This window comes from Petaurus breviceps, unplaced genomic scaffold, assembly GCF_028583685.1.
Source record: "Petaurus breviceps papuanus isolate PSGF00001 unplaced genomic scaffold, PetGlider_PUasm1.0 90740, whole genome shotgun sequence".
Classification (NCBI taxonomy): domain Eukaryota; kingdom Metazoa; phylum Chordata; class Mammalia; order Diprotodontia; family Petauridae; genus Petaurus; species Petaurus breviceps.
Window position 1 is genome coordinate 8248718 of NW_027187330.1, and position 25575 is coordinate 8274292.

Here is a 25575-nt window from a genome sequence, read left to right on the forward strand (position 1 = left end):
GAGCTGGTGTTCTGTGGAGAGGAGGGGGACTGTCTATTTCCAGGGTTCTCGGGTTCAGTGTTCTGGGTCTAAAGGGAGGTTTTCGTGGTGGTAGGGGCAGTGATGGTGGCTTGATTGCTTGGCACACGTTGCCTCTCCTTTCCATCAAGGTCAATTATTGATTCAGCAAGGACGGCTTGACTAACAAAGTTATCTCTTTGATTATATCCATCCTAAAGTTTTACAGGATTTTCAGTGAACAAATTGCGATCACTGAAAAGCATGTATGATTTTCCAAATAAGATATAGCCAAATCTCCATTTCAGTTCTGAGCAGGAAAAAATCGTTGAAGAGAAAATGAACCTTCAGATAGCTTGGCATGATACCCCAGTACACTAAAATTATCCTGAGAGTGTTTTTTATGAGAAACTGATGGGAAACACCGTGTTTGAAGGAAGCCTTTTAGCGGTTGGAATTTGTCTTGCTGACCCAATAGCTTTTTTGAAATAAACAATCACTAAAAGCATCAGGATCTTCAGTTCTTTCTCTCTCAGTTGTGTGTCTGCAAATGTTGTCTGATGTAGAAAGGCATTATGAGAGTCTGTCAAACAGTCAATAAACATTTATTAACTACTTATATGCCAGGCTCTGTGCCAAGCACTGCAAATCCAAAGAAAGGCAAGAAACAGTACCTGCTCCCAAGGAGGCCACAGTCTGACGGGGAGACAAGACGCCAAGTTATTTACAAACAAAATATAGACAGAATAGATTGGAGATAATCAACAGAGGGGAGATCCTAAAATGAAGGGAGACTGGGAAAGCTTCCAAGAGAAGGTAAGGTTTTAACTGGGACATGAAGGAAGCTAGGAGATGGAGATGAGCAGGGAGGGTATTCCAGGCTTGGGGGACAGCTAGTGAAAACACCCACATTTGGAAGAGAGAGTGTCTTGTGAAAGAATCAAGGTGTAAGAAGACTGAAAAGATGGGGTAGGGTAGTAGGTCATAAACGGCTTTGAAAGGCTGTCTCTGTCTCTCTCTTTTTCTCTGTCCCTGTGTCTCTCTGTCTTTCTCTCTCTCTCAGCCTTTCCCCTTCTCATGTATTCATCACCTATTTTGTCAATAATGATTTTCATTAAACTATTTTATAAAGGTAAGAAAGTACACTTGTGGTTGGGGCGGCTAGGTGGCGCAGTGAGTAAAGCACCGGCCCGGAGTCAGGAGGACCTGAGTTCGGTTCTGACCTCAGACACTTAACACAAAAAAACTAGCCGTGTAATCTCAGGCAAGTTATTTAACCCCAACTGCCCTCCAAAAGGCAAAAAAAAAATACACTTGTGGGTTGGCATTGTACCCTGCCACCTACATCCTAGCAAACATTTGCCACTAACTACCTTCACATTCAGAATGTGGGCTCACGAAGTGTTCTCTTTTTCCTCTATGGGGACTCTTAGGGGCTCAGAACTCAGGTCCTCTTGACTAGAGGGCCAGAGCTCTATTCATGGCACCACCTAACCACCCCAAATTCTTTTTACTAAAATCTAAGTAAAATATGTTCATAGCATTCTTCTTACCTACTATTTTAGTAATCCTATCTGAAATAAACAAATCAGGTTATTCTTATGTGATCCAATCTAATCACCACTTCCCTTTATAGATGATCAGAGTATATCCCTTTAATGATCAGTCAAGAATTTTCCCACAAATTGAAATCAAGTCCACCATCTGTAATTTGAAGACTGCCTTCTCTGTTCTTCATTTATAAAATGGGGACGATAATAATACTTACCTCATAGGGTTATTATGGGAGTCCCATGAGAGAAGGTAGATAAGGTGCTTTGCAAACCTTAGTGGTCTATTAGAGTAAGCTGCCTACATCTTCTGGGCTTTGACCATCTCTGTCCTCAGAAGGTAAAGATCACCGGAAAAGAGCTGGCAGTCAGAACAAGAACCCCACAGCCTCTAGCAACCAGCAGAACCACGGATTAGCTACTCCCTCTTCCTGGTCCTAGTGATGAGGTACAGGCTCTGGGACCCCCCCCCCCTTGAACTCTGATTAAATCATCTCATTTACTGAGGCACTTGCATGAGGTAATAAGCCTTACATTGTAGCTTGGCCCAAATCTCTGTTACTAGTTTTCCCACCCTTGAGCCTATCAAAGTGTCCACCCTTGAACTGGCCTAGCCCACCACTGTCTGTGGTCTCCAGGTGGCACCCTTAATCATTCACTGACTTCATTAACTCCTCCTAAAGACCTTCCCCAAACTCCTCCTCTAGGCCACCTCTAGATTCTTCCCATGGCCTTCTGTATATAAGACCCCATCTTGTCTCCATGTTTGTGAAAGCTTCATAGAATAGTGAGAGCACCATAGAATGACCTAGCACTGACTAACTCTGTGTCCCATACAAGCAAACTTTTAATAAACTTTACTTTTTCTTTGGCTGAGAGAAGACTTGAGTCTAATTCATTTTACAGAACATGGCATGTTGGTATTTTTGGGTCTCCATAGGAACCCTAACCATCTTTATGGGTAACCTCTTCACTAGAACCCTCTCTACACGTACCCCATAGAAGCAGGTTCTGGAAATTCCTACTTGGATTTCTCTCTCTCTCTCTCTCTCCCTCTCTGTCTCTGTCTCTGTCTCTCTCTGTCTCTACTCATTCTATTTTCCTTGCTCCAAAACTCTTCCAGCTCTGTCACACACACACCCTTGGGTGGGCTTTTCGCAGCACCCTGCCAACAATAGTTACCACAATTCTGCTTCTGTGCTCTTTCATGAAGGGATGCAGAGGGGTATTGCAGCTGGGCAAAGGACATCTTCCCTAAATCAGTTTTTGCTCTACCCAGCATTCTCAAACTTAACAAAAATATTTAAACTGAAAAATCTACAGTCTTTTCTATTCATTCTATACTCTTCTTGATGACCTCATCCAGTTCCCATGGGTTTAATTATCATCTCTAGGCCCATGACTCACAGATCTATATTTTCAGCCCCAGTTATGCTCCTATATGTCAACCCACCTTACCAATTGTCTTTTGGACATTTCAAAGTGTATGTCCCATAGTCGCCTTAAACCCAGCATGTCCAAAGTAGATAAACCCCAAACCCATTTTTCTTCCAAACTTTTTGCCAAAGGCATCATTGTCATCCCAGTCTTCCCAAGTTCATATTCTTGAGTCTTCAATCCTTCTCCCTGGAAATATCCAATTAGTTTCTAAACTGTTTATTTTCTACTTCCATACCATCTGTCCCTTTGACCCTTTCTTCTTATTCCAACAGTTATTGCCTTAGTGAGAGACTCTAAGGGTCTTCCCCTCCCAGACTAATTCTGTTGGGAAGGCAAACTAGGTCACCTTAGTCTCAATTTTTACCTAGGCTTAATCGCTGAATGGGCATTGCCTCAGACAAACGGAGACCTGGGGAAGTTCTTAGTTTAGACCGAGGTCTAAACTCTGCATCTTTAACTTATGTCTTGCCATTGGACTCTGATGATTCTGGAGGAGAGAGTGAGGCTGGTGACTTTGTACAGCTCTGCCTCACTTAAATCCAATTTGCTTGTAAGTCATGGCGTCAATCACCCTTGTGATGTCATTGATCTTATTTGAGACAAAGAATGAACAACAACAGATATGACTGCCTTAATGCAGGCTCTCATCACCTCTCATCGAGCTGATGTAGAGAACTTCCTAACTGGTCTGTTTAGGTCACTCTACATGCCATTCCATCCTTCACACTTACAACAAAATCATTCCTTTTAAGCACATATCTGAATGTTACTCCCCTACTCAACAACCTCCAGGGGCTCTCTATTCTGCTGCTGCTATTGCTGCTGCCCCTGGGGTGAGAGGTGGTAGAGGCTCGGTGGCTGCAGTTGCCATCATATGGCTGCCTCTGGATCTTCCAGCCTGCAGATTGTAGGGGGATCAAGTGACTATTCAAAGGAGAATCACTCTTGCTTTGACCTACTTGGATCTGGGTCGAAGTCTTGGGTGGGAATTCTGGGGTGAGAAACACCAGTGTTCTAGAGCTTGTGGTAGCTATAGAGAGGTGGCTATACAGACCTCTGACAACATTTGCAAAAACCCAAGCAATTTGGGACACAGTTCTTTCCACCCTGGAAGCAGAGTTCTATAGTGGCAAAGGGTTCAAAAGTCAAGTAGTTGGCTAGCAAGATGAGAAAGCAGAGGAAGTGCAAGCAGACCATAGAATCCTTTTTTGGGAACAAAAAGGATCAAAATATGGAACCAGAAAACAACAACAAAGTCAAAATTCCTGCATCAAAAACTTCCAAGAAAAATATGAACTGGTCACAGGCCATGGATGATCTCAGGAAGGATTTTGAAAATCAAGTGAGAGAAGTGGAGGAAAAATTAGGAAGAGAAATAGGGATGATGCAAGAAAATCATGAAAAATGAGTCAACAGCTTGCTAAAGGAGACCCAAAAACATACAGAAAAAAATAGACTTAAGTCAAATGGCAAAAGAGGTCCAAAAAGCCAACGAGGAGAAGAATGCCTTAAAAAGCCAAATTTGCCAGATGGAAAGGAATTTCAAAAACTCAATGAAAAGAATAATTGTTTCAAAATTAGACTGGAGCAAATGGAAGCTAATGACTTTATTAGAAATAAAAATAATATAAAACAGATCTAAACAAATGAAAAAATAGAAGGCAATGTGAAATACCTCATTGGAAAAACCACTGACCTGGAAAATAGATCCAGGAGAGATAATTTTAAAATTATTGGACTACCTGAAAGCCATGATCAAAAAAAGAGCCTAGAAATCATCCTTCAAGAAATTCTCAAGGAAAATTGCCCTGATATTCTAGAACCAGAGGGCAAAATAGAAATTGAAAAAATTCATTGATCACCTCTTGAAAAAGATCCCAAGGGGGGGTATGAAGGAGGATATAAGAGAGAGAAGGTGGGAGAAGGGGTATTCATTAGGCTCCCTATTTTGGGGTGGGGGTAAGGGAAAGATGGGGAGAAAATTTATAACTCAAAATTTTATGGAAATGAATGCTGAAAATGAAAAATAAACAAAGAGTGAAAAAAAGAAAAAGATCCCAAAAAGAAAACCCCTAGGAATATCATAGCCAAATTCCAGAGTTCCCAGGTCAAGAAGAAAATATTACAAGCTGTCAGGAAGAAACAATTTGAGTATTGTGGAAACACAATCAGGATAACACAAGACCTAGCAGCTTCTACACTAAGGGATCAAAGGGCTTGGAATATCATATTCCAGAAGTCAAAGGAAGTAGGATTAAAACCAAGAACCTACCCAGCAAAACTGAGTATAATGCTTCAGGGGAAAATATGGTCATTCAATGAAATAGAGAACTTTCAGGTATTCTTGATGAAAAAACCAGAGCAGAACAGAAAATTTGACTTTCAAAACAAGAAGCAAAAGAAGCATGAGAAGGTAAACAGGAAAAAGAAATCATAAGGAACTTATCAAAGTTGAACTATTAACATTCCTACATGGAAAAATGATCATTGTAACTCATGAGACTTCTCAGTATGAAGATAGTTGAAGGGAATATATTTGTGCATATATATATATACACATATATATGTATGTATATATGTATACATACATATATGTGTATTATGTACGTATACATACATATATATGTATGTATAGGAGGGTTTATGTGAGTATAAATACATATGTGAGTGTGTGTATATGTGTGTACATGTATACACAGACAGATGGCACAGGATCAGTTGAGTAGGAAGGGATGATATCTAAAACATAAAATTAAGAGGTGAGAGAGGAATATAATGGGAGAAGGAAAAAGGGAAAGATAGAATAGGGTAAATTATCTCATATAAAAGAGGTAAGAGAAAACTGTTACAATGGAGGGGAAGAGCAGAAAGGTGAAAAGGAATGGGTCAACCTTACTCTCACTGAATTTGGCTTAAGTAGGGAATAACATACACACTCAATTGGGTATCTTACCCTACAGGAAAGTAGGGGGGAAGGGGATAAGAGGGGGGATGATAGAAGGGAGGGTAGATTGGGGGAGAGGTTAGTTAGAAGCAAACACTTTTGAAAAGGGACAGTGTCAAAATAGAAAATAGAATAAGTGGGGGGTGGGATAGGATGGAGGAAAATAAAGTTAGTCTTTCACAATATAACTACTATGGAAACATTTTGTATAACTTCACATGTACAACCTATATTGAGTTGTATGTCCTCCGAGAGTGGGTGGGTGAGGAGGGAAGAAGGTAAAGAATCTGAAAATTAAAGCTTTAAAAACAAATATTAAAAAATTTGTTTTTTACATGCAACTAGGAAATAAGATATACAGGCACTGGGGTATAGAAATCCATCTTGCCCTACTAGAAAATTAGGGGGTAGTGGGGGAGGATATAAGAGAGAACAGATTGGGGGAAGGGATATTCATCAGGCTTGCTATCTTGGGGTAGGGGTAGGGGAAATATGGGGAGAAAATTTGTAACTCAAAATCTTGTGGAAATGAATGTTTAAAACTAAAGATAAATAAATAAAAGATTAATTTAAAATAATTTTTGTCTTGGTTTCTTCGTATATAAAATGAGGGAATTGTACCAAACAAGCCCTCCCTTTTATCTCTCCATCTATAACCCTTTGATTTTCCTACCTCTGCATTTGTTCCTTTTGTCTCCCTTACAATTTTGTCATTCTCTACCTTATCTCTTTATGTTGCTTCCCTTGAGAAGCTATTCTCTGCGCTCTGCCTTTCTCTCTCAATAGTCTTGCCCTCCTTCACCTTAACAACCTGGACTATACACTTGATATGCTATACACTTGATTCACAAATACACACACCTGCGTACGCATACAAACATTCATACATATGAATTGGACACAAGATTTCATCACTACAGGGAATTGCTGCATTAGGAAACCCTCTCTACCAATGTAGATTGACACTCTGTCTGCAACTTTTGCCTAGAGCAGTGAATAGAAGATTATTTGCCCAGAGCCATTTCAGCAAGTGTCTGAGGCAAGACTTGAATCCAGGTTTTCCTAGCTCTAAGTAAGGCTAGCTCTCTCTAAGCTCTACTGTGCTGCTTCTCATACTTATCTCTCTGTATCTACATCTACATCCATATCATCACATATAATCTGAGGCTATTTCTATTTCTTTGTCTATAACTTCTGACTTTATATCCACATCTACATCCATATGCATATATCTGCATCTATATGTATATATGTGTGTGTGTGTGTGTGTGTATATATACATACACACAAACATATATAGTGTGTATCTATTCCTATATCTGTATTTATATCTACATCTATAGCTTTATTTTTACCCATATATGTGAATATGTATACATATATATGTTTATTTTTGTGTCTATGTCTGTACCTATATCATCTATATTTATATCTATAGTTAGGTCTTTGTCAATGACTATTGCTAAATCTATATCTATTTCTACGTCTTAATCTTTATTGAAGTATGTTTCTATTACTATAGCTTTATCTATAGCTTTATCTTTTTCTTTGGAGGGGGGAAGGCAAGGCAATTGGGGTTAAGTGGCATGCCCAAGGTCACACAACTAGTTAAGTGTCAAGTGTCTGAGGCCAGATTTGAACTCAGGTCCTCCTGACATCTAGGTTTATGCTCTATTCACTCTGCCACCTAGCTGCTCCTATATCTTTATCTTAATCTATGATTATTTCCATCTATAGGCTTGATCTCCTTTTGAAGAGAAGACCTAAATGTACAGGTCATCTAAACTTGAACGGTCATCTAGCACCCATCAATCTTGACATGCCCCAAACCAACTTAATCTTTCCTCTTTACCTGTTACAACTTTTGATTTTACTATTTCTATCTACAGTACTATTTACCTTGAATTCCATATTTGTTATCTCAAAATTATCTTTGACTACTTCCTCTCCTGCAGTTCTCATTGCCGTTTACTAAGTCCAGTTAATTTTACTTTTGTAATATCTCCACATAATCTAATCCTCTTAATTCCTACTTCTACCACCACCATAATACATGGCTTTGATACCATTTGCCTACACCATTAAATCCTTCCAAATAGATTCCCACCTCCAGTCTATCTTCCTCTCTTTCTTCCAGTCCATCTTTCATACTTATTCATCCAAAATATACTTTATAGGGACTAATCTCTTCAAATTAGTCCCCTTTTCAAAAAGAAGATCTTCAGTGATTCCTATTACCTCTGAACCAAAGCTCAGACTTCTGTACCTGGCAAACAAGGCTTTCTTTCTTTAACACTAGTCTTCTCATATTATTTGTCTCTGTTTAGTCTATGCTTCTACCAAATTAGACTTTCTATTGCTTTATATATTCAATTTAATCTCCTACTTCCTTGTTTTTGTTCATGTTGTGTCCTATGCCTAGAATACACTCCCCCCCCTCTTACCTACTTAATTCCTAACTATTCTTTAAAGCCACCTTCTCCATGAAGACTTTTCTCATCCTTCTTCTCCTATCAGACTTCAATAGAATTTTTTTCTATTTTCTAATCACTTAACATGTAATATCATGCATTATAATTGACTTATATGTGTATTATGTCTTTATTAAATTGTAAACTTCACAAAGTCAGAGACTGCCTTATCTAAACTTTGTTTCTTCCCCATTTTCTAGAAGAGTGCTCTGCACACAATGTTTAATAAATATTCACTGTCTCAATGAAATGAGTGAATACATCCATGTAACCTAAGGTAGTCATTAACTGGGCTGTAGCTACCAGACAGTTGCTGAGGTAGAAGGAGAATTGAGTTTAATCACTCACAAATATTTGCCATGGTACCTGACACAAGCCCTAAAGAAGCTTCTCTTGCAAAATTCTGAGAGCTTCCAGGTCCATGGGGAGTCTTAGAGACATGTCATCAAAATGAAATCCACATGCTTTCATGGCCCCTATGGGCAGGCCCCGAGCATCTGGACTCACCAGGCCAGGGCTGCTCCAAAGCTGATCACATCATCACAGATGTCACTGCTGTCATCTTCTTTAGCCTCCTGTGGATGATGAGTGAGCTTGCCTGGTTTGGGGTTTAGGTTAGGTTTGCAAACTCTTCCAGAAGTTTGGAGACAAGGTGACACATTGAATCTCTCCAGTCTCTACAGTGGGATGAAGAAATCTCATAACACTACCTTCCTTGCTGAGTCTGAGAGTGAGGAAGTTTGCCAGGGCAGTGTCATATGGTATCCTAGACAAGTGAAAGAATGGAGAGATGGAGGCCAGTGTTTCTTAAGGTTATAGATACAACAGAGTTTGAAGGGGTCTCAGAGGTCATATAGGTCAATATTACAGATGGAGAAAATGAAATTTACAGTTTCAAAGTGACTTGCCCCAGGGTCACACAGGTAAGTGGAAGAAAACAACACAGTTGGAAACCAAGTGTTAGTTCTTCACACCTAGTCAATCACAATCAGACATTCAGCTGGGAAGCTTGATTTTATCTTCCCAAAAATTTGAATCAGTTAGTTAGGGGCCATCCTCTAACCTGTATCAGTATTTCCAGGCAAGATGGTCATATGGCAAATAGACATGACAATAGCTTCCTTCTTGAAGCAAGCAGGCAGCCACACATTAGCATACAGCACCTTACCCCCACAACTCCTAATTCTCTCTCACCATCTCATGTCTAATCAGTTGCTAAGCTCTGTTGTTTCTACCTTCACCATATGTCTCTTATATGCTACCTTATCTACTCTGACACTGCCACCACTATGGCCCAAGCCCTCCTCACTGAACACTTGGACTATTGCAGCAGCCTGCCAACTGATCTCTGAGTCATAAGTCTCTCTCACAAGTTTATCCTACTTTCAGCTAGCTTCCTAAAGTCCACATTTGGCTATGTCACACTCACCACCATTCATTCAACCAACTCTTGAGGCTCCCTATTTACTCCAGGACCAAATATAAAATATTTTATTTGATTTTTAAAGTCCTCCATCATCTAGTCCCTTCCTACCTTTTCATTCTTCTTGTCTTCCTGGACCCTACACCCTCCTGTTCATCATCCTTCCCTCTATGGACTTTGGAGTCCAGTGACACTGACCTTTCTGTTCCTTGAACTAGACACTCCATTTCCTGAATCTGGGCATTGTCCTCCATGCCTGGAACTCTCTCCCTCATCATCTCTGCCTTCTAACTTTCCTGGCTTCCTTCAAGTCTCAGCTAAAATCCCACCTTCTCCAAGAGGACTTCACTGACCTGCCTTAACATTAGCCTTCCCTCTGTTGATTATCTCCAATTTACTTGGCATGTATTTTGCTTTTGTGTTGTCTAATGCATTAGAGTGTAAGTTCCTTGAGAACAAGGACCATCTTTTACCTCTTTTTATCATCAGCACGTAGCACAATGTCTGGAACACAGTAGTTGTTTAATAAATGCTTGTTATTTCAGGGCTTCAGAAAATTGTTTTAATGGCTCTTGCCTCCCAAAAACATCTGCCAGACTGAACCTAGGACCCCTGGCTGCACTTAAATAATGATCACATGATGCCGAGTCCCAAATGCCACTCTCATACCATGGTTCTCCCTTCTATGCTCCTCACACCTTCTCTCCACTATGTCCTTCTCTCCATTTCTCTTCCAACCTCTTCTGATATGCTTCCAAGTCAACTGCTGTCTCTTTGGCAGCTAAGTAGAGGGGGCAGGAGGAAGTAGCAATATCCCAAGTTCCATCCCAGACTGCTGAGTGTACCCTAGCAGTGGCAACAGTTGACTTAGGGGCAGGGAACTGGTAGCCCTCTCAGAAGCAGGATCATGGTAAGAACCAAGTCAATCAGATCCACATCTGTATTTCCTAAAGTTTCAGGACCTCTAAGTAACCATTGTATTTTTGGCCTTATTGAGGTCCTGTTCTCTTGAAGGCAGTTATAATTGAGAATATGGTTCATATTTTTAAAGAAATAATACTCCTAGTCCAAAAATAACTTACCAAGTTTCACAAAAATATTTATTCTGTAATCAGAATTCAAATAACACAACAGCCTTCTCATTATCCCATACCACTGAAGTTTATAATAATAATAACTCGATTTTTTTTTTAAAAAAATAATAGTGTTAACATATTTCTCCAGTCCAAAAAAAGAAAACACAGCCTCATTAAAAAATAACAATATCAAAAATTTCAACCTTTTATCCAGAGCCAGAGAGAAAGTCAGAAGGTGATTTTTCTGCTGTGGTCAACACTATTTCTGTGGTCATGGATTATGGGCTGTTCAAGGTCTTTCCAGCAACCAATGGACTTGTCTCTGTCTCTGACTTTTTCAAATAAAAAAAGAAAATAGAAATTCGGTGATAAATGTCAGTTTACAGCTCAGAACAGACTAAATATAAGTGTTGGAACTCATGAGTCCTATGTTCTGCTCTTGGCTTTGTTACTAATTTTACTATGTAAAATGATTCTGGGCAAATCACTTTACCTCCATGGTTTTCAATTTCTTTATCTGTCAAATTAGTGGGGGTTTGACCAGATGTTCAATAGCCTTCCAAACCTAGTACTGAGCTTATTTATCTTGTCTTTGTGAGATTCCAGAGGAAAGGATTGTCAAGGAAACTTGTGGTTCCTGAAAAAGAAATATTGGATCTGGAATTGAAGGACCTGAATTCAAATTTTAGCTAGACTATTCCTATGTGGACTTCTGTGTCCTCCTCTGTAAGATAATGGTGTTGAACCAGCTGGCCTCCTAGGATCTTTCCAACTTTATATCTGTTATCCTATGGCCCAAAAGGAATAGGATCACATATTTAGAGCTGTGAGGCACTTTGGAGGTTCTCTAGTCCAACCGTCTTATTTTATAGATGATGAAACTGTCAGAGTTGAAGTGACTTGCCCAAGGTCATACCGAAGAGGCATGATTTGAACCCAAGTCTTTTGATGAACTAACACACCGCACCTGGAGTCAGAAAGGCCTGAATTCAAATACTTCCTGAGACTCTTACTAGCTATATGACCCTAGGCAAGTCACAACCTCTCCTACTTCAATTACCTCACCTATAAAATCAGGGTATTGAACACAATCAGGGTCTTCACGGTTCCTTCCATGTTTAAACCCATGACCCCATGAGTAGTGACTATGTCTCCACAACAGTTCAAATCACTGAAACAGAAACATTAGAGAAATAACAAAGGGTTAGAAGAAGGTGCCTATCTACCTTTTCAGAAACCCATAGTTTAACAGGGTGGAAAAAGCAAATGCGACAAAGCTTGAAGAATGTGTACAAACATGATATATAAGTAGTAAGCGCCAAATATCTTTGCATTTGGAAAATATCTCGATAAACATCTGACTTTTCAGTGTTTACCCAGCTGTTTAGCATCATGTAGACAGAGCCAGAAACAAGTACAAGTTGTAATTTGTGCAGATCTGCTTATCAATAACTCACCATTCATATAATCCTTGGAGGTATGACAAAAGCCCGGAGAAGTAGGTAATGCCAAGGACTGTTGTAACTCCCACTTTTCAGATAAAGACACTGAAATTCAGAGAGTTGAGACAATTTTCCCTATTGGGATAGTAAATATCAGAGTTGTGATTTGAATATGGGTCTCTTTCTTCTCTCCAAGTCCAGTGCTCCCCCCTCCCCTGCTGGTTCTCAATAGATAATGCTTGGTGATGCTCCTGGGAATGAAGCACTAGATTCCACTTATTGTTTAATTCGGAATGGCTTCCCAGAGGAGGTGAGTTCTGAGCCAGGATTTCAAGGGAGAGGGGACAAAAGATAAGGGTACTGCTGAGAGGAGGAGAGAAGATGATCATTTCATGAAATGGGAAAGCAGACCACAAGTGGCCTTGATGCTCTTCAAATTCTGAAGCATTTCACAGCTATGATTCCTAATGGACATTGTCCAGATGGCAGGATGTGTTTGAAATACACATTACTCAAAAGTAATCCCAGAAGAATAATCAGATAATAAAACGGAAGTGAGGAGGAGGTAAGTGCTGGAAGGGGTTGACCTCCTGGCGATGGCTCAAGAACCCATTTATGAATGAGATATTCTCTTCAAATCCTATTTGTAGATGATTCATTGCAGATTTTTCTGTCATATTAGTAGCCATAGCAACAATCTTAAGACATACCTTTTTTGAGAGTCTACTATAAGCTACAGCAGTGTAGTACAGTTGAAAGAATACCAGATGACAACAGCAACAGCAATAATAATAATAAGTAACATTTTTCTACTAATTATTATGTGTGGGACACTATTTTAAGTGATTTACATTTATTATCTCATTTGTTTCTCACAACAACCCTGGGAGGCAAGTGCTGTTATTATCTCCATTTTACAATGGAGGAAACTGAGGCAAACACAGGTTAATAAATTTGCCTAGTGACGCAGAGCCACTAAGCTCTTCTGACTTACTAGACTTGAACTCAGATCTTCCTGACTCTAGACCCAGTGCTCTATCCACTGAACCTCCCAGATGACCTGGATTTGAAATGAATCATGTTGTTCAGAAGCCATGTGACTTTAGGCACACTTCTGAACCTCAGTTTTCTCATTTGTAAAACTGCTTTAATGACACCTGTGCTGTCAATTTCATCTTATTCTGTCCGTGAATCTCTTGTGAATCATGCTAAATGTGCAGTATCCAGTATTCCCAGGCAATCTGCCACCCAAGTACCAAACAGACCCAATCCTGCTTAGTCATACTAAATCACATACATTATAGGTAATGTGATAGACAAAATAAAACACAGTGTGAAATAATGAATAGAGGTCACTATTTAGCGATAAGAAGACCTGGTTTCACATTCTGCCTCTGACACAGAGCAGCTCTGTGACCACAGGAAAGTCACTTACATTTCTAGGGCCTACACAACAAGTTGATGATTTATGTCATTTGAGGGCATTTCTACACTAGGAATTCCCTTATACCTCTGAGATCTTAAGTCTGGACCAGAAAAAAATGAACAATTAAGGAAACTAATCTTGGTGAAACATAAGTCCCTAAGTACAAGAAAAATGTATGTCTCTCACAAACTTCTTACCATGACAGCAGGTATATTCACAGTTGTGGACCCTGGGGATGCTACGTCCTTGCAAACATGATAATGTCATACATGGGAGGCAGAGAGTCTGAAATCAAAATCACAGATTATTAAAGTTGGAAAAGACCTCAAAGACCAGGGAGTCTATCACTTACAGGATAAGTCTAATCCCTCTTATATGTGACAGCCCTTAAAATATGTGATGACAGTTAGTCTGTCCCCTCTTCCACTACTGACCCAAGTCTTCTCCAGGCTAAATATTTTTAATTCCTTCAAATGATCCTCATGTCGAATAGAGTTGAGATCCCTTACCATACTGCTTGTCCCCTTTGAATATTTCCAGTTTATCCATGTTCTTACTAAAATGAGGTTCCCTGAACCAAACAGGTGACCACAGATGTGTTCTAACAAGGATAGAGAGGTCAAGAGAATTCTAGTAGCTACCAGGAGAGTTCTAGTGAGTACAAAAGTGAATTCTCCCCTATAATTCTTTGTAAAAAGTCCAAAGATCCCCTTGGAACCTGTGAGGAAGACTGGGACCAGTTGGCTACCTTTAGGAGTCTCCTACCTAGACTTATAGGCAATGTAGTCATAAATGGGCACCTTCCAAGTGATCAAAGAAACAGTAAATCCTTTAATGGTTACCACTGAAATCTCATGATGGTACCGGAATTTCTTGTAGTAACTCTAGGATTAGAAGCAAGAAGTCCATTGAGAGATCATGGGAATTAGAACTAGGAGTAACCTTTGTAATTGTCTACTCTGACAACCCTATTTTTATATATTAGGAAGTTTGGGCTTCGGGAGCTAAAATGACAAGTAGTAGTAAGTAGCTAAGGTAAAATTAGAACCCAGGTCATCTGGCTCTAAATTCAATCTTCTTTCCATTGTATGATGTTTCCTCTCCATTTCTCCAGGGGAATTTCTACTCTAGGAAATGAATTATAGAGAGAATGTTATAAAGTGACTCCAAGGAGATTTAAAGTCATCAGTCCGTCATGTCAAACGGTAGCACATCTCTTGCTGATTGAAATGTTGTGGCTGAAACATTGATTTTTGATCCGCAGTCAGGTTTTTTTTTCCTTTAAAGATAATGTCCTTCATGTAATTCTACTTAACTAGTCATAGTATTTTGAGCACATTACCATGTTTGCTTTTATCCCTTCCAGAAAAAGAAATTTAAAGAAAAAATAACATTTTATTGCAGAAAACAGCACTTAATCATTAGTGCAAATATCTTGGCCTCCAGTACAGACTTGGGGATTCCTGGTTTGTATTAGCAACCATTGGGACAGACCTTCATCTTCGTGAGTAATTCCCAGTGAAAGACCCACTCAGAGTCAATGTAAAGACAGAATCTGCTGGCCAACAAACTGATAAGCACATGTGTCTGTGTGTATGTAGCCGTGCTCATGTAGGTGACATTGTCTCATCAGACTTAATTGGACACCAAAAGCTGTTTTCAAGCTAATTGGAGTTGCAATAGTGAGGCAGATTGTGGAATAATGAATTGCTACCAATTGTGAGCACTTGAAATTGCTTTCTGTATTTCATATATACTTGTCATTCACTAATCTGTCCTCATGTTGAATTCTCAAGAAAACAAATGTAATAGACATGGGATGATGGAAAGAGTGCTAGATTTGGCATCCAATGACATGGGTACAAATTCTAGTTCTGCCAATGTGACATTGACAGGTCATTTTCTCTCTCCTAGACTCAGTTTTCTCATCTTTAAAATAGGAGAGGGCAGTTGGACTAGATGACCTTTCAGATTCCTTCCAGCTTTAAATCTACGATCTTTTGTCTTTGTCATTCAGTGATGCCTAACTCTTTGTGACTCTTTATGGGATTTTCTTGGCAAAGATACCGGGATGGTTTGCCATTTCCTTCTCTAGTGTATTAAGGCAGACACAGAGATCAAGTGACTTATCCAGGATCACACAACTAGTGAGTGAGGATTTATCAAATTCGAACTCAGGTCTTCATGAGTCCAGACCCTATACTCTATCCACTGAGACATCTTGCTGCCTCTTAAGTGATCCATCAGGGCAGTGATATTTCATTTTTGGCTTTGTATACCCTGGCCTGCCGCAGAAGTGTCTGTCCAATGGTAGATACTTAATAAATGTTTGTTGATATTGAAAGTTACTGAAGCTTGGTTGCCTCACCATCAACAGGTTGTTTCATGGTTTGGATAATAATAGGACTGGGTGGAAGGGACCTGACTTGAGAAGTCATCTTGCCCAACCCCTCACTTTATAAATGAGGAAACCAAGACCCCGGAGAAGCTGGATGGCTTGCCCCAGATCACTCAGGTACTAGGTACCAGAATTAGAATTGGACATTTTCACTGCAGCACACTCTTCTGGTGTGCAATGGGATCTGGTACTTTGTAATGTCTACTTAAGATAATGGGGAATAGCGGTTTCTTTGTTCATAGATAGGCTCTTAAGATTTTAGAGTTAAAAGAGACCCTTAGAATGCAATTGAACCCTTTCCTTTTATAGACACGGAAACCACAGCCCAAAGAGGTTTCCCCAGCTTTAGCAGCTTATTTATAAGGTTAACAAGCACTAAAAAGAATGTTTCTCAAAGAGTTGCTCCTGCCTCCATTTATAATGAGTAGGATCAAAACCATTTATGATTAATAGGATTAAAACAAAAGACTGGTCTTCACATCCTATTATCTATCACTCATGTAAACTTTGGACTTTGGTAGCAACAGAGGATCCCTCCCTCCCTCCACTTCTACTCATCTTGTTTGATGCTTGGCCATACTTTTCCCATAAATCCTCCACAGAAGACCACCTCTCTTCGAGACACCCAGCTTCAGGGGAATGTTTAGATTTATTCAAAGCCACAGCTGGAGATTGCACCCCACCCCCCACCCAAATTACATATGATTTCAAAAGCAAATGACATTTAATTTAAATTGAATAGAAATGAAAATAACATTAAATTAAAACCGGTAGCAACCATTCCTTGCACCCATATAAAAGTAGCCCACATTTCTCACCCTTCTGGAGAATGCTAGTCAATTCCTCATTTAATCTCTCTGATTCTCTAAGAGCTGGGGGAGAAGTGGGGCAGCACTTCAAAATCGCAGTCCTTTGTTAGAACCAGTCTGAAGGGAGAAGGATGTAATTTTTGAGCTGGATGGGACTTTATAGATTTATTTGTAGTATATGTCTAAACAACTTCTCCTTAAATACCAGAATGGCAGGCTAGAGAGGAATGAAATCCTTTGGCCTGTGGGTGGTGACCATTGAAATCTCTCACAACAGCTCTTAGAGGCCTCAGCATGGAAGACAGGATGCCAAGGCCAGGATTGTACTTTTGTACATGGCTGCCTTTTCTTCTCTTCCCTACTTTACCAACCATGTCTCTGTATCGTCACTCCCTACACCCTTTCCTTCAGTGTCTCCATGTTCCACTCTAGACACTCCTGTAAGATTCCTGACATATTTATGAACCTCCAATCCCACAGAATCTGCTCAATCAATCAAAGTATACATAGGGTGTCATCAGCACACACAGATAACCTTCTGGGAAATGCAGTCTAGAAAATGTCTCCCAAGGAGGAAGGTTATTTTAGTACCAAGCATTTTGGAAACCAGAGTCCATGGAAACATCCTCCATACAACAAACACTTATCAAATGCCTATAGTGTGCATGGGACTTTTCCAGTAATAACGAGGCAAAAATATGGAGTATTGATTGCTACTTAAAGCATTGGAGATTTTCCTCATACTTTTAGTATCTCAGGGATACTGATGAACTACCTAGCCTGACCATTCTCGATACTTAATGGGTCCATTTTCTTGTCTGCTCAAACACTCCTTTAATAATATTAGTTATGGCATCTCTCCACATGCAGTGGTTGGTAACCTGATTATGCCTGCCCGCTAAGTTCTTCTCCCTCGCCTCATTTGTATTATCTGTCAGTTTAACTAATCCCAACATCATGACCTCCAATATTTGTAGCCACATATTGCCACTGGCAGATGGGGGAATATATAGCAGAAACTACATTGAAAGATTTGCTTCCTTTCCACAATGTGTTACCCTAATAGACATACCTTTTGGAAATCTAAGTGATGCCTGTCATTTAATTTACAGGAGGCTAGCTCCCCTGATTCTCCCATGAATCTCCTATAGGCCAAATGAATGGTACAGAGAAGTTTCCAAGAGGGCTTTTCTCCTTTGCTCTGAGATTGGCTTAAGGTCTTCCTGCCATTGCCTAGCTCACACAGTTGGAAAAACACAGCCAGGCAGCATAAAAGGTTTTTTTTTTTTAATTACTACATGACATTTTAATGTTTGAGTTTAATTGCATTCCCTACCCCTTGGTACAAAAATAACAATAACAATAACAAAACCAGCCACAGAGAGCTATAAATGAAATAAGAGGCCTTTTGTAAAATCCTTTGAAACAACTGTTGGTGTTTGAAATGTGTTACCTCCTTAAAACATACAGATTATAAACTAGTCCATTTGGAATCAGCACAGGACCAGGGATTTTTAGGTCTGGGTTTAAGTGTGTGTGTGTGTGTGTGTGCTGACATGCATGAACACACATAGGCATGTCCTTTTGGATTCATAGAAGGATGAGATCTTTGAACTGGAGGGGGCCTTACAAACACATTCATAGTCTCTAAAGGCCAATCTGGAGCAGAAGCCCAGGGCATCATCTATTCTCCATACATCTAGATGGATCACTTCTCCTCCTTCCATTTATCTCTCAATAGCTACTTTCTATATTGCAAAAATGTTCATATTAAATAGGGATGGATTTCCTAATTGAAGATTGTGACTTGTCTTTGACTCAAAATTCAAAGAGATGAAGGATTCTTTCTCTGTGTCTCTGTCTCAGTTCCTGGAGGAAAGTCCATGGAGCTGATGTCTCTCTGCAGTAAACTAAAGTCTCTCTGCCTCTCTGTTGGTATCTGTCTGTGTCTTTGTCTGTCTGCCTCTGAGGCCCTGCAAGAGATCTAAGTGATGGTCAATACCAGGCACAATTGTGAAGCAGGAAGACTTGCTCCCCTCTCACTGCTCCCCTCACCTGTACAGCATTCCTACTCATCCCATCTCTCCAGAGTTAGCTAACAGATAAGGTTTAGCATAGGCAGAGAGGCGAAGGAGATACAGACGTGGCCTTTTGAGTTAGGAAAACCCGCCGTTATTTAATGACAGTCTCTGTGACCCAGGCTGCTGAGATTGGAAGTTAGAGCTCAGATACCTATCTATGTCAGCAGCAAGAACTTTCATCCTTGAAAGTTTCCTACAAAAAGAAATTATAGTTCTTATCTAAAAGGGGCAAGGTGAATTGGGATTTGCTTTTGGCAGGGAACTCTTAAATATTCAAAGGCATGAAGTTAAGCAACAGAAAGAGAGAATATCCCATCTGGAAGCGACTTTGGAAATATTTCAGTACACACCCTTCTTTTTACTGATAGGGAAACTGAGCCTCAGAGAGGGGAATTTACCAAGGTTACTCACACACACACACATGCAATCAGTGATACAGATAGGATGTGAACCCAGTTAGGGCTGATTCTAGGTCCTGTGAAACCTTCCTGGAGTCCCATATCACTCTTAAAGATCACTCTTCAATGATGCAGTTATTTGAAAAGTGTATACCATACATGATCACTGGAGCAGTATGGGGTTTTGGAATCAGAGGAAAGAAAACTAGCTGAAAGGAAAAGGGTCCCCTACAGAGAGGGAAACTATCAGAAAGGGTTAAAAAAAAAAAGATCCCACTTGGTACTGATTGAGCTGTATTCAATGGAGTTCTGAAATGTCGATTAGAAATGTCTCAGCGAGGTTTGTGTGCTAGTCTCTCAACCAACTGTAATAATTCTATGGTTCTTTATAGCTTAATACTTGTTCCTTTTTCATGTGGAATTAAAACTGCCTATCCCATACCTGATTCATGTTTGCACTGTGTGTATCATTCCTTCCCATGTGCTGAGGAGGATACCTTCGAAATGAGACAAAAAGAGAATTATTCCTCTGGACTATGTGGACTTGGAGTCTCAAGTCCCTTTGAAGAGACAGGAACAATTAAAGGACAGGGATTGGTGAAGGTAACCAACCTTTGCCAATCCCAGTGATCCTTAGGCTATTAGTGCTTAGATCATAGCATCTAATGATCATTAGATCATTAGATTCTTGATCATAGCTTCATAGCTTCAGCTATGCCTCCTCTTTTTAATATTTTCTAATTTTTTTTGGAGAGGGGAAGGCAATTGGGGTTAAATGACTTATCCAAGGTCACACAGCTTAAGTGTCAAGTGTCGGAGACCAGGTTTGAACCAGGTCCTTCTGATTCCAGGACCGGTGCTCTATTCACTATGCCACCTAGCCTCCCCAATGCCTCTTCTTTCGGGAAGCCTTCCCTGATCCTCCCCACAAAATTCCTTCCCCTAGTTATGATTTCTTTTCTCTTCTAAACTCCCATAGCATTTTATTCATATTATAGTCTCCCTTGCATTATAGTTATTTGGACATTTGTATTAAATCTGCCTTGAGGCCAATGATTGTGTCTCATATCCCAAACATTGCATGCTATACTTAGGGCATGGTCGCTTTTTACTGATGTTTACTGAATTGAATTGAATTGAATTGAATGGGGAGTCACATTTTCCTCTTCTCTGAAGATCTTTCCAAGTTCATGCATTTCTTTGGGGGTCACTTGGTTGGAATTGAGAAAGAACATGCCAGTATTCTCTGACTCCTGATACAATCTGAAACTGAATGCTTATAGGTCTAGAGAGATGACTTTTATCCCCATCCCATGAAACTGTTTCTGGAAAGAAACATTTTATTTGGCCCTTTGGAATACATCAAATGGCACAAATTATCAAAATATTTCCCCAGGAGCAAAATACCCTAAGACTTCACTTTAAAGGCCTTTATTCCCTCTAGGCTATCCACAAATTACTCAAATCCAGCTCTATAAATGGTGATTATTTAAATAGGTCTTGGTTCAAATTCCAATGTTTGCCTGTGCCAGTCGTCTTCAACACAATGGTGAATGCCTTGTTACTGGTCCTCCCCCATTCCCCATATGTGTTGACATCCTGTCCATAAAAGGATGCTTTCCTGGAAGCAGGGAAACTGACAGATTTGAACATTCAGATGTGATCTTTTTCTTTTTTTCCCATGCAATCCAAGCATCTGACTTCTATTCTTGACTCACAGCTGTGAGCAAGGGCGAGAAAACAAGCAGAAAATTGGAGAGGTTTTTTTTTTCTTTTTTCTCTAAAGAAGGGTTTATTTTGGCACTCAATGACTATTAAAGACATTTTGCTAAGAAGCTTCTGAATGTGTCATTCTTTTTTTTTTATTAAAAGTCTCTCTAAAGGACTGTCCCTTAAGTGAACAATATTCATCATTAACTTTATATATGATCTCCTTTCAACCAAATAGGGTGTCTTTCTTTCTTAGAATAAATAACCATGTTTTTATTATTTTATCATGTTAATTGAATCCAAACATTTTTCACCCACAAAAGTTTGAGTTTTAGAGTATTTCTAATGAATTTTTGGCTTTGTATTCACGACAGCAAATTTATTCACACATGCCCATAAAAACATGCATACACATAAATGTGCAGATAAAATATCTATGTATATGTACATAAATAAATTTTCATGTGTTTTTAATGAACTAATAAGCAAGGGAAGAGAGTGTTTCTCTGAAGATAAAAATTGTATGACACACACATAACATAGGTTTAAATAAGTAAAAAAAATGTAGCCAGTCACCCAGTTTGGTCTGTACCATGCCAAGCAGCCATTTGGACAGGATTATGAATGATTTTTAAAAAATGAATTCCCTGAACTGAACAGATGTTTTGGCATCATATAGATACAATCAAAGGGTTGGCATCTCAAATTACAAAAGAAAAAAGAGCTAGGTTTTGTGCTTGCATCTTCTTCAGATCTTGGGTTACACTCTTCTCTTTGTGCATAGGAAGCCATTAACAGAGCAAAGGAGAGGACACTCTATGGATGCCCCAGCAACTCAAAGATCCTCTAGGATATGGAAACTAAGTGTTTGTGGTTACTGTTTCCTGGTATTGAAAAAATCCTTTCCTACATATAGATAATGTATTTTATTTTTTATAGTGTATTTTTTTAAAATTTTAGTTTACATCATTAATTTCCACAAGATTTTGAGTTACAAACTTTCTCCCCATTATTCCCTACCCCCACCCCCAAAAAATGACCCCACTGAATATCCCCTCCCCCATATATATGTATATATATATATATATATATATATATATATATATTTTAAACATTTGATTTTAAACCTTCGAATTCCAGATTCCTTCCCTACCTCCCTTTTCACCCACCCTTACTGGGAAGATAAGCAATTCAATATAGGTTGCACCTGTGTAGCTATGCAAAACATTTCCATAGTAGATATATTGTAAAAGACTGACTATATTTCCCTCCCTCCTATCCCACCCCACTTGTTCTATTCTCTACTTTGATCCTGTCCCTTTTCAAAAGTGGGTGCTTCCAACTTCCCTCCCCCCCAGCCTGCCCTCCCCTCCATCATCCCCCCCTCTCATCCTCTTACCCTTGCTCTCCTGTAGGGTGAGATACCCCTTTTAGTGTGTATGTCATTCCGTCCCTAAGCCAAATTCAATGAGAATAAGTCTGACCCATTCCCTTTTGCTTTCCTGTTCTTCCCCTCCATTTTCACAGTTTTCCCTTGCATCTTCTATATGAGATAAATTATCCCACTATCTCTCCCCATCTCCTCTCATTATATTCCTCTCTCACCCCTTAATTTCACCTTATAAGTATCATCCCTTCCTATTCAACTGCTCTTGTATCCTGCGTCTATGTATACCTGTAAACATATATACACATGCTCATATATGTATTCGTATGCCCATATACTCTCTTATATAGACATATATATGTATGTATATATACACATATGTATATATGTATATACACATTTCTATTCCCTTCAACTATTCTTATACTCAGAAAAGTTTCATAAGTGACAATTATTGTTTTTCCATGTAAGAATGTAAGTAGTTCAACTTTGATAAGTTCCTTATGTTTTTCCCCCTGTTTACCTTCTCATGCTTCTCTTGCTTCTTGTATCTGAATGTTAAATTTTTTATTCAACTCTGTTTTTTTCATCAAGAATGCTTGAAAGTCCTCTATTCCACTGAATGACCATATCTTTCCCTGAAACATGATACTGATTGTTGCTGAGTAGGTGATTCTTGGTTTTAATCCCAGCTCCTTTGACCTCCGGAATATCATATTGCAAGCCCTTCAATCCCTCAGTGTAGAAGCTGCCAGATCCTGGGTTATCCTGATTGTGTTTCCACAGTATTCAAATTGTTTCTTCCAGGCTGCTTGTAATATTTTCTCCTTGATCTGGAAACTCTGGAACCTGCCTATAATATAGCTAGGAATTTTCTTTTGGGGATCTTTTTCAGGAGGTGATCAGTAGATTCTTTCAACCTCTATTTTGCCCTCTGATTCTAAAACATCAGGGCAATGTTCCTTTTAATTTCTTGGAGGATAATTTCTAGGTTCTTTTTTTGATCATGGCTTTCAGGTAGTCCAATAATTTTTAAATTATCTCTCCTGGATCTATTTTCCAGGTCAGTTTTTTTTTTCAATGAAATATTTCACATTGCTTTCTATTTTTTCATTTGTTTGGATCTGTTTAATAGTATCTTGATTTTTCATAAAGTCATTAGCTTCCATTTACTCCAATCTTATTCTGAAGGAATGATTCTCTTCAGTGAACTTTTGAGATTCTTTTTTCCATTTGGCAAATTTGGCTTTTTAAGGCATTCTTCTCATTGGCTTTTAGAGCCTCTTTTGCCATTTGAGTTAGTCTATTTTTTAGGGTGTTATTTTCTTCAGTCAGATTGTTGACTCTCATTTCATAATTTTCTTGCATCGTTCTCATTGCTCTTCCCAATTTTTCCTCCACTTCTCTTATTTGGTTTTCAAAATCCTTTTAAAGCTCCTCTATGGCCTGTAACTAGCTCATATTTTTCTTGGAAGCTTTCGGTGCAGGCATTCTGACTTTTCTGTCTTCCTCTTGTTCCATGCTTTGATCCTTTTTGTCCCCAAAAAAGGAATCCAGATTTGGACCACTGTGCTTGTTTTGCTTCCTTTGCTTGCTCATGTTGCCACTCAATTACTTGACTTTGGGGCTTTTTCCCACAGTAGAACTCTGCTACCAGAGGAGGGAGCTTTGGTCCCAAATTGCTGGGGTTTTCTCAGCTGCTGGAGCTATTAGTTGGGTGCCTTCTCTGAAGCCTCCACACACTCTGGCAAACTGGTCAAACACCCCAGGACCTCCACCCTAGACTGCAATCCAGATCCAACCAGGTTAAAGCAAAAGTGATTACCCCTCTGATTGGTCACTCGGTCCCCCTAAAATCTGTAGACCAGGAGCTCTGAAGCAGCCATGTGGCGGCGGCTGCCGGGCCACAGCCCCTCATCTGCTTCTCCCTCCATGGGGTAAAGGCCTGACTGCACTCCCAAACTCCTCATTCCCAAAGTCCACACTGCACTGACCTCTCACTTTGTCCTTAGCATCTATGAGTTGATAATTCTGGAAACTGCCACAACTGCTGGTGATCTGAAGTCCCTCCAGTCAGGGCTGGTCAGGCCAACCTGAGGCTAAAACCTCCGGCTCAGGCAGGGCTGGGCTTGGCTTCCAGAGCTCTGTGCTGGCCACTTCTTGCCAGCCTGCCAGGCTATCCTCAGTGGAAGGTTAGCTTCTCTGTGTAATTTTGTGGGTTCTGTAGCTCCAAAGTTTGTTCAGAATTACCTTTTACATGAATTGGAGGAGGTGGAAGCGGGAGCCCAGTGCAAGCCCTGTTTCTATTCTGCCATCTTGACTCTGCCCCCAGATTATGTATTTTAATGCCAGCTCTTGTATAGGAGAATATGTGCAGTGTTAAACATGGAAACACCAATCTCTACAAAGAAGACAAGCACATTTCATGATGTCAGTAGCTTGAGATTATAAGGTTTGCTGTCTACTGGCCTTCTAGGAGAATGTCTGTGACTCTATATTCTGACCCAAGACTATTCTGGCCCTATGCCTTCCCCAAACAATATTCCTTTCAGGAACTATATGGCTTGGGTAGCAGATAACAGGGCATGCATATGGGCAGAGTGTAACTACTTTTCCTACATAAGGATGGGATTGGCATCTTCCATAAGCTCATAAACTTTCCCTCAAAATCAGCCTCCCTTCCTAGTTGCATTATTAGACTGAGGGTACAATCATATTCTCAGATACCCAGGTCCAAAAAAGAAGTATTATTGATTCTTCCCTCATCCAATCAGTTTGCCAACTCCTGCCAATTCTCCTTCTTCCTCATGGCTGTTGCCCCTCCAAGGCATTACACTGATTATAATTTCATAATTACAAAAGCATTCCAAAATGAAAATATTCTTAGGGAGGCAATCGATTCACACTGAGGTCCATGAAAGATAACTACATCTCAAGAGCTGGCCACAAGAGCTATCACTAAGAACACTAATGACTACATAAATGAGGACTAAAGACTGAGAGACTTACTTCTAAGAAGAATT

The 25575-nt window shown here is 39.6% G+C and overlaps 1 long non-coding RNA gene across 1 annotated transcript in view; it reads right to left on the bottom strand.

Annotated features, from left to right (window-relative positions):
• The window catches only part of LOC138145453 (uncharacterized), a 136708-nt gene that overhangs the window by 89448 nt on the left and 21685 nt on the right, over nt 1–25575 (bottom strand). Inside the window, exon 2 of the long non-coding RNA XR_011164233.1 lies at nt 13967–14054. This is a non-coding gene — a long non-coding RNA (uncharacterized lncRNA). The remainder of the gene's footprint in view (nt 1–13966; nt 14055–25575) is intronic.